General features: G+C 33.9%; 1 long non-coding RNA gene across 2 annotated transcripts; it reads right to left on the bottom strand.

The window, feature by feature from the left end:
• Nucleotides 1–544: 544 nt before the first annotated feature.
• Nucleotides 545–4,144, bottom strand: LOC130982948 (uncharacterized). 2 transcript variants are annotated; one of them, XR_009087214.1, is made up of 6 exons: nucleotides 4,021–4,144; nucleotides 3,343–3,639; nucleotides 2,829–2,999; nucleotides 2,536–2,624; nucleotides 2,351–2,404; nucleotides 545–907 (listed from the first exon to the last, which is right to left on the bottom strand). It is a non-coding gene; the product is annotated as an uncharacterized LOC130982948 (long non-coding RNA). The 2 variants fall into 2 exon arrangements; XR_009087215.1 differs by having other exon boundaries at nucleotides 4,046–4,139.
• Between the last annotated feature and the right edge of the window lie 5,408 nt (nucleotides 4,145–9,552).

Raw genomic sequence — 9,552 nt, 5'->3', positions numbered from 1 at the left:
TCCATAAACAATGAGTAGAAATTCTCATATATCAAGATAACATCATTATCTTTCTCACAATGAAAATAGTTAAATCAAAATTTGAGAAATATGATATAAATCAAATTGAATCAAATGAGAAGAAAGGTGAAAAATATTCCGTCCATAATGCAACACTATCCAATTTGTCTGCTCTCATCCTATATCAATCGAAGCTAATAGGATCTGTTCTTCTTGAGATTAACTTCCTATCATCAGGTCTTTTTTTTTCATCGACAAAAATAGTCTAAAACAATGAGATTAGATTCAGAGTACTTACTAAAAGGTAAGCACATAGTAAAAAATAATTTCACAAACTGATATGTGTATAACAACTTTCATTTAAAAGAACCGCAAGATACTAAAATGTTATAAAAGAGTACCATATCAGAAAAAAGGTGAGAATGAAATTTAAGTTTGTGATTTATATAAAAACATATACATCCAACTACCGTACTCCATAAAGAAAAGGCTTTAACGATCGGGTTTCATTACTTCAAAAAAATATGTTTATAGATTGCCCAATGTCCACAACAAATAATCATTTCATTGGTGTCTACTACAGCAAAAAAACACTTAACAGTAAATTGAAATTAGCCTAAATAAATTAGCAACTAAAAATATAAATTAATAGCTAACAATAACCAGAACATTGTACACTTAAAAAGGTCTATTTTTTCTAGACAATGTTAACCTTCCACTCTTAGGGTTTGTGGTGCTTCAGTGATAAATTACCAGAGCATTTAAGTTGGGAATGTTCTCTATAATTCCCTTCCCATCAAAGGCATCAAAAAAGAAAAAGTTGTTGAGAGGATCTCCTTTCCCAAATATTGCGTTGATATTGTAAGAAGGAATACCCAAATTAGTCCGTTAAAGATATTATAGAAACCTGAAAGAAAAATGGTTGAATAAAATACCTGCCCAATGATTTCTCCAATAATAGCACAAACCGTTACAAAGTCTAGAGGCTGAGTCCAAATGAACATCACAGAAATTGACTGCTCAAGATATATTTTGGTAATAGTTTTCTTCCTATTTTATATTCTATTGTAACAATATTAATTCAAAATAAGATGCACGCAATATTAAGCACAAAGAGAAGAACAAAATCATATAGTAAAGTTAACATTGATATAAAATTTTCAAAATTTCTTAGGATATAAATTGCCCTAAAGATAATTAGTTCTTTCACTTAAGAGGAAGGAGAACCTGACACCCTCTAAAAGTTATATTAAACATGAAATCAACGCTAACAAAATCGCTCTTATACTTGATAGAGGTTAGTAGTGCCATGTACTAATTCGGAATTGGCACTCTGATAATTATAATTATAATCACTGTTATATATTTTACTAAACATGACCATTATTATCCTCTTCTATTTTCTATCTTTCACAATGACATCAATAAATGAGAAAAGCAAAAAATCAATGCAAATCTAATTCAAAGGCAGAAAACAAAAATTTTAAAAAGAGCAGTTAATTAAACACACTTAAATAACAAATATACCGATGATCCCATCAATTATCCCGGGACAAAGCCCTAAACCCTGAAAACTAAATTTAAAGGCAATTCAAAATAGAATTAAACAGTTAAAATATACATAATTACTAACCACCTTGAAAACTGAAAGTACTTTAAGGTGAATGCCTGACCCATGTTACCAAGTAACAGCGGTCATCTAAACTTAATATATTTCTCTAAAAAAATAAATAAATAACATTATAAGCATTGATGGGAAAACGTCAAGACCAATCTAGTGATGTCCATTCTTTAAAAGTATCTCATTATTAATATACAAATAACATTATAAGCATTGATGGGAAAATGTCAAGACCAATCTAGTGATGTCCATTCTTTAAAAGTGTCTCATTATTAATATACAAATAACATTATAAGCATTGATGGAAAAATGTCAAGACCAATCTAGTGATGTCCATTCTTTAAAAGTGTCTCATTATTAATATACAACCACATCAGTGAGAGAGTAGAAGAAGGAACTACTAATAGAAATATGAAATTTTCAAAGTAAGCTTTGAAAGCAACAAAACTTAAATCTTGGTGGTACCCCATAATTTGTTCCACAATTTTTTTCAAATGGTTCGTGAGGGGCAAAAAAGAAATTAACCCAGTTTTAGAAGGAAAAAAAGACTCAAAAATCGAGAATTGAAACTACTACCTTAAAGAGTAAAGAACATAGCCAAGCTTAAGAGGAAGGAGAAGAGATAAAGTAACAATAAGCAGAAGAATAATAATAAACAAAAGCAAACAACAAATTTAAGCAATTGAACAAAAAAAGAACTAATAAAAACACAATAGAGTGGATGCAAACCTTCCACAGTAGCTACACAGCAAGAACTTCTTTTACCTTAGTTCCTAAATTATTCTGAAAAATACAAAAGCCAGGACATCAAAAACTAAAGGAAAAATGAATAGTTCATACTGCATTACTTTGAAATCTTATTTGGTTTTGTATATTGGATGTAAATTGAATATAAAAGGGAAAGAGATTAAAACTTTTTAGCGAAATGCAAATAGAATCCCGCCAACAACAATGAGGTTTTGGATTTTCTGCATCAACAACTCCACACCAGGCAAAGAAGACTCTGCACAACAACAATAACATTTCAAATCTTACCAAAATTAGAACATATACATCAGATCAAATAACAAGGAACACACTTAACTTTATTATAGAAGGCACATTTTATATAAAAAATAATATTAAAAAAAATAAAAAGGAGTATGAGTAGGGATAAAATTAGAAATCTTATATATACTTTCATTTGAAGAAGACGACGACTACTTACATAAGCAGAGCATACAGAATCATGCACCAAGACCGTTGCTGGCCGCTTCCGGCGCTGCAACTGTAACTTCACTTCCGTGCCTATCGCCATCGGAATCATCCCATTGTTGTCGATGCCAGTATGCATCTCTCGCTCCTCCCTGTCGTGTCTCTATTTTTTTCTTCTACTTCCCTGCAACAAATACCGTTGCATAATACCATCAAGAACTCTCCGCTTGACAAAGAGAAGACAGAACAAAAATAAAAGAAAAAAAAAAGTGATACAGAGAGATATATGGATCTAGGAGAGAAAGACATGAGAGAAGAGAGAGAAAGAAAGACGATTATGGTAAGAAGAAAACCGAAAGTTGATTATTTGAGAGATGGATTGAATGCTTGATAAGGTTGTGCATATTTAAAATTCAAATTTTTATTTCAAATTACATGCAGATTTAGTTGGAATTAAAATTTGAAAAAAATGTAAAAGCACAGACATCAGGAACGTATTGAAAGTGAAGATGAATACGGGAAATAACCTGGATAGAAAGATAAAGAAAAATATAAAAATATCATATCGTTGTTGTGCTCTCTTTCATAGTGTCACTGCGTGTGCTCTCTGTGGCTGCGCGACTCGGTACTTTTCATCGATTTGCTCTCTTCCGCCACTGCCTCCTCTGTATCCATCACCACATCATCGATGACCACCACAAACTCTACCGCACCCACTGCAACACCACGCCATATTATGATCCACCACCATAGCTGTCACAACTTCATCCACCGCCTTAACTTTGCCTTGGTGCGTACATGAACTCTATAATCTCCACCTCCAACTTAAAATAGGAAGAAGAAGAAGATTATACAAAAACAGAATCAATAAACGTAGGAAAAAAAAGGAAGAGGAACTAAAGGTGAAGAAGGAGAAGAACCGAAGGAGAGGAGAAAAAGATAAAACTGAAAACAAAGAACGGAGAGAATCAAATTTTTAATTTTGATTTTGAATTCAAAATTTGAAATTTAAAAATTTCAGGCTATGTATACATACATATAAAGCAAACTGAAAAAGGAGGATAAAAAACTCAGATACAGTCTATAAAAACTGTGTTGTAATGAAAATAGTTTGATGCAAGTGTTATTATGGTAATAAAAGTCATGATATTGATGACCCAAGTTCGAAGGAATGGAAATTTTAATGGATAAAATTAAACACATACACGTAAACAGAAATTGAGAATGAACCTGGAAGATGACACGTAAAAAATTCACTATGGGAATAACCTTCTTTTCAATGTATGATATAGGATGAAACAGTGAGAGGAAGGTATGGTTTCGGCGTCGAAGAGAAGAAGGTTTTGGGGGAAAAGGGCAAGTCAACTTTAATCACATTGACTTGGTAAACTTGCTCTATTTTTTATGAAATTTTAGTATGTTATTCCTGATGCAGAGATGAACATTAGGATATAACTTGTTAGTTGTATTGCTTTTTTTTTTGCCTGATTTGAGATACCCACTTTGTGGAGGGTTTATGTTGATTCCACCAGTTTTGGTGATGTATTTTGTTGATTGTTGAGATGTCCTAGTGTCACTAGGAAGACTGTTTGTGTACCCATTATTCTGATAGTGGAAGATTTTTCTGAACTAGGTCCCGTGGATTTTTTGTCCTTCTTTTGGGAGTTTTTCCACGTTAAAAAGTTCTGGTGTCTGGTTATTTAATTTCTGTCATTATATTTGTTGCTTTGAGTATCTTTGGTGTTACCCATTTAATTGCACAGGTTGTGGAAAAATTATTTTTAGTGCTTCCGCTGTTAGACAGATTCTTGATTTAAACTTGTGTTGAGTTTTTCCAACACATTCAATACATGTATTTCTTCCAACGTAAGCAAAGATTAGCTATTTACTGTTTTAAATGTCTCTAGAAAAAGAAAATCTAATATACAGTACATAAAATTTTCTCTATCAACTGATGAGATGAAATGACTTAAACAAAGGAGTAAACTACCATTTGTATCCACAAAAGTTGAAAACGCTGACATATCTACCCATAGAAAAAAAAATACCATTTGTACCCATGAAAAATAATTTTTACAAGCAAAATTATCCAAACCCTAAAAAATTATCTAAAAACCCCAAAATACCCTTATCTTCACCACCACACCACCTCCTTCAACCAATCCCCTTTCTAACCCTAACCCTCTTCACCCAGCCACCACCCCTCTTTCCCTTTCTAACACACTCTCACCATTATTTTTCACTCAGTCCCCACCGCTGCTCAAATGGCTTCTTGCCACACCCTCCTCTCTTTCATCCTCACAGTCACAGCAACACTTTCTGCCGCTTCCCCGGAGAAGAAGAGCACCTTCATGGTGCAAGTACACCATGAAGCCAAGCCCTCCATCTTCCCAACCCACAAGCACTGGTACACTTCCCTCTAAACACTCCATCATCCTCATCTACTCATTACCTTACCACCACTACCACCACCATTAACCCCAAATTGCCTCTGTTTTCGTTCTTGCAGCCTCTAGTGTCAGTGTCAGTGACCACCCCTCCTTCTCTCCTTCCCTGTCTCGCTCTTGCCGACCAGAGGACCTTCGCACCCACCCCGCCCCTGCTTCGCCGCCGTTAGCAACCCTAGAGCCGCAATGCCCCCTTCTCCTCTTTTCACCGTCGACCACCCTCACATACTGGGGCTACCTTCTCCTCATCACCGAACCAGTGCCCCTGACGGACCACCGCACCAGTCGCCACCACCGCGGTCCCTTTTTGAACCAAATTCGCGGTGAGCTCTCTCTCTCTCTTTCTATCTCTTTCACCATTTTTCTTTTCTCCCAGAAAAATTGAATCCAAATACATGAGGCTTCTGTGTTTGATTGTTCAGATTTGATCCTCTCTCCTCACTCTCTTCTCACCTTGGATTTGTGTTCTTTTTCGTCCTATTTCTATTAGCTTTCTCCATGACACCCTTTTCAATGTTTTGTTCCCTCAAACAACTTCAGATTTTGCTGAAACCAAGATCCAATTTTGACTCTCACCCATCGTCATCCATTTCAAATTCTTCTCTGGATTGATTTTGATTCCTCCAAAGGTGAAGGTTATGGTGATGAAGGAGTGGCAATGAGGTGGTTTGTGGCAGAGGTGGTTTGTGGCAGAGGTGGTTTGTGGCAGAGAAATGGAGGTTAGATCGAAGAGTGTTCATGTGATGCGAAGAGAGAGATGGGGGATGATGGTAGTAGTGGTAATGATAAGGGTATTTTGGGGTTTTTAGATAATTTTTTAGGGTTTGGATAATTTTGCTTGTAAAAATCATTTTTCATTGGTACAAATGGTAATTTTCTTTTTCTATGGGTAGATATGTCAGCGTTTTCAACTTTCGTGGGTACAAGTGGTAGTTTACTCTAAACAAAGCTTATAATGCAATAATGTAGTAAGTAGTAACGGTTTAAGCTTGGTTAATATTTAATAATGACCTATACATAGAGTTGATAACAAAGTATATTTGACTTTTTTTTTTTATTTGAGTACGTAGTTGTCACAAAGGAATGAAAGGATGTGATGGGGTTGGTTGATTGGTTCTCATGAAAGAAAGTTAAACAAGAGGAAGACATTAGCTTTTTGGACGGCACCTTCGGGAACATGGACTCATGGAGGAGAGTATTAGAGTATTTGGATTGGGCAATATTTGTATATTCGCAGTATTTATCTGAATATGATCCGATTCGTATTTTAATAGAATTGTATAGTAGATATTACATTAATATCCGTAAATTCGCATATTTAATAAATATATATATAATTAGAAAATATAAATAGCATAGTTTTAGATTTTAAAAAATCCTACCCAAAATCCTCACACCTTAAGTAGTACTGCTCTCTCCTCTCTCACATCCCAGACTCGACTCTCTACTTCTCTCAAAGCTCATTTCTGACTTCATTTATCACTGTTGTTCACCTCCGTCACCAGCGTCTCCTTTATCGTCGCATCTCTTCCATTCTCTTCTCAGACCATGCGTCTACTTCGATTCCTCATCTCCTTCGTCGTGTCGTCGTCTTTTCCATCATGTTGTCGTCACTTCCGTCGCGTCGCTGCCTCCTTCGTCGGCACGTTCATCGTTTTTGTTCTTGTCGTTCATCTTTTCTTCCTTGCCGCCTTGCCTCTTTGTCCGGTCGCCGCTCGCTTCCCTCATCTGTTCGTCGTCTCTATTCGTTAGCGTTGTTAATCACTTAATCGTCACTATTGTTATGCTTGTATCGCCGTTCAGTCGCTAATCTACTCCTGGTCACCATTTCAGTGCGGATCTTCTTCACTTTTTACAATTTTGTTTTTACTTTACCTCTGTAGCTTTAGATATGCTTTTGGTTATTTTGTGTTCTATAATTTTTTCCTCTCTTTTGGTTATTTTTTTGTGATTTAAATTTTATCGTGGTCTGATTCTAGTTTAATTAGAAACGGTTAGTCTTGGGGTTCATATTGTAGTGAAATTATTTTTATTTCTATTTTGAATTTTCAATTTTTAAGAAATTTTTATGAGTGTGTGTATCCGATATCTGATCCGAATCTAAAAATTCAGATATTGTATTTGATCCGATCCGTTGAGATTAGTACAGATCGGATTGAGATTTCGTTCATATCTGATCTGATCTGATTCGTGTGCAGTCCTAACGAGTATTGTTCATTTTCATATATTTTTGTGGGCGAACGATTTTTTTAACGGTATCTTCTAATCTGATAGGTTAACGATTAATTCGTCACGAATCTGAACTCTATTTAAGGGTTTGTTGCTGATCCATGAATTACTACATGTACAAGATAGAATTCGAATCTCTTGACACTTACTTAAGTAGATTAATGAGCTGACCACTAGATCAACCTAAATTGATTTTTGCGCTTGTTTTTTCTGTGGTACTATCAGTGCACTCTTTTTTTTTTGGTAAATCTATAAGTGCACGTTAATTATGGGAGAAAGCCCAAAATGAGTTTTGGTTCAAAATTAGGGCCCGTTTCCAATTAGCCCATCCCGACATCCTCCTTATCATCTTAGCCCATAGCCCATCGAAGGCAATCAAGGCACTACATACTCACACCTAAACCTTTCGTCTGTATGTCCAAAAAAAAACCTTTTTTCTTCTGGGGTGATTTTTTTCAGCCTAGATACATGCCATGCAAGACACATGAAACGTGGACAATAATAATGAATTCTCTCTTTGATCCCATGAAGGGCTTTCCCTGTCTATCAGGGCCCTCGTCTAACTTTGCGCCATCCGCATGTAAAAGTATTGAAAATATTTGATAAAAAAAAGTTAGAATTTATTTTATTTAACATTCATCAATTATTGCAGTAATTAATAAATAATAAATAAAATAAGTTTCGACTACTTTTTTTTGTCTCCTTAATGTTACCATAAAATTGGCTACAGTCTTAAATTCAATCATATCCTTATTATATATTTCATTTGTTATATGAGAGTGAATCATTTTAATTTTTTTAATTGTTTGATGAAGTATATTTTTTATTATTTGAAACTTTTTCTCACATTATATCTGAAATATTAAAATGAAATTTTTTTTCTCATATTTTTTTAATCTCACTTAAAATATATAAGATAAAAAATTATAGTTTATTAAATAATTGAAAAAAATTTTAGAAGATCCAAAAGATGATTATTGAATGTTGAACGAACAATATAGATCAACACCCTCCATTCACATTCCATTTAATTCCCAATTATGTTACAACTAATTGATTCAATAATATGGTATTAGCCCCATGTCTTTGTCACTTTCAATCATATTAATTACTAAAGCTTAGGCTACCTAGCTATTAGAATGGTCCATCCTCTACTAAAACAGGTCTCATCATTTTTATTTGTAAAATCCAATTTAATCCACTGTCATTGAAAATTTAGCTTCGCACAAAAAAAAAAAAAAATCATTAATGATTCATTGATTCATTGCCAGGTATTATATTTAAAAAAAAAAGAACAAAAATACAAAATCACTAAAGGGTAGTTGGCCGGTTGTAATTGATACGTTAAAATTCATTGCACGTGTTAAAGATGTTTCCCAATCTACAAACTATCACGCACTATGGGCTTTTTAAAGTATTTTTTTCTCAATAATTTATCACAAGAAACAAGGATTTAATTTGTCTAGCATAGTGAATAAGTAAAAAATTAAAGATGATGTTAGATCCAACTGTGTAGTAGTTGTTAATTCAATCATGAAGTTACGACCAAAAAGCATGTTTCATGTGAATATTGGTTATTTCAGAACAACTCATTGCAACAGATATCATGTACTCTCTATTCCATCAAAGAAATATTTTATATATAACACATGGTACTGATGGACAGTTAAATATTCTGTACTACTGTAGATTGTTAAACTAATTAATCATGGGATTCTCGATTTGCCAGCTTTATATATATTTTTGAAATTGCTGTGACAAACACAAAAACAAACACTATATATTATTTAGATTCTTGTTTTCGTAAAAAGAATGTTATTTGACATATAGTATAGTTATTTTTGAAAAATGCTGAGAACCAACACTTTTAGTGAAAAAAAAATAGAAATTGATTATTGTTAGCGTTTAGGAGAACTATAAGTAGAGTGTGATGCTAACTTAGCAGAAGGTTGCTAAGTTTCAGTTATGCCAGCTGGAGGTTGTTAGTGAGAGTAGTTAGAATCAGTTAGTGAGCTAAGAATTGAGTCACGTGTTACAATACTCAATCAATGATGATACAAT

The sequence above is a fragment of the Arachis stenosperma genome, chromosome 5 (assembly GCF_014773155.1).
Source record: "Arachis stenosperma cultivar V10309 chromosome 5, arast.V10309.gnm1.PFL2, whole genome shotgun sequence".
Classification (NCBI taxonomy): domain Eukaryota; kingdom Viridiplantae; phylum Streptophyta; class Magnoliopsida; order Fabales; family Fabaceae; genus Arachis; species Arachis stenosperma.
This window is presented reverse-complemented; position numbering and strand designations above follow the sequence as displayed.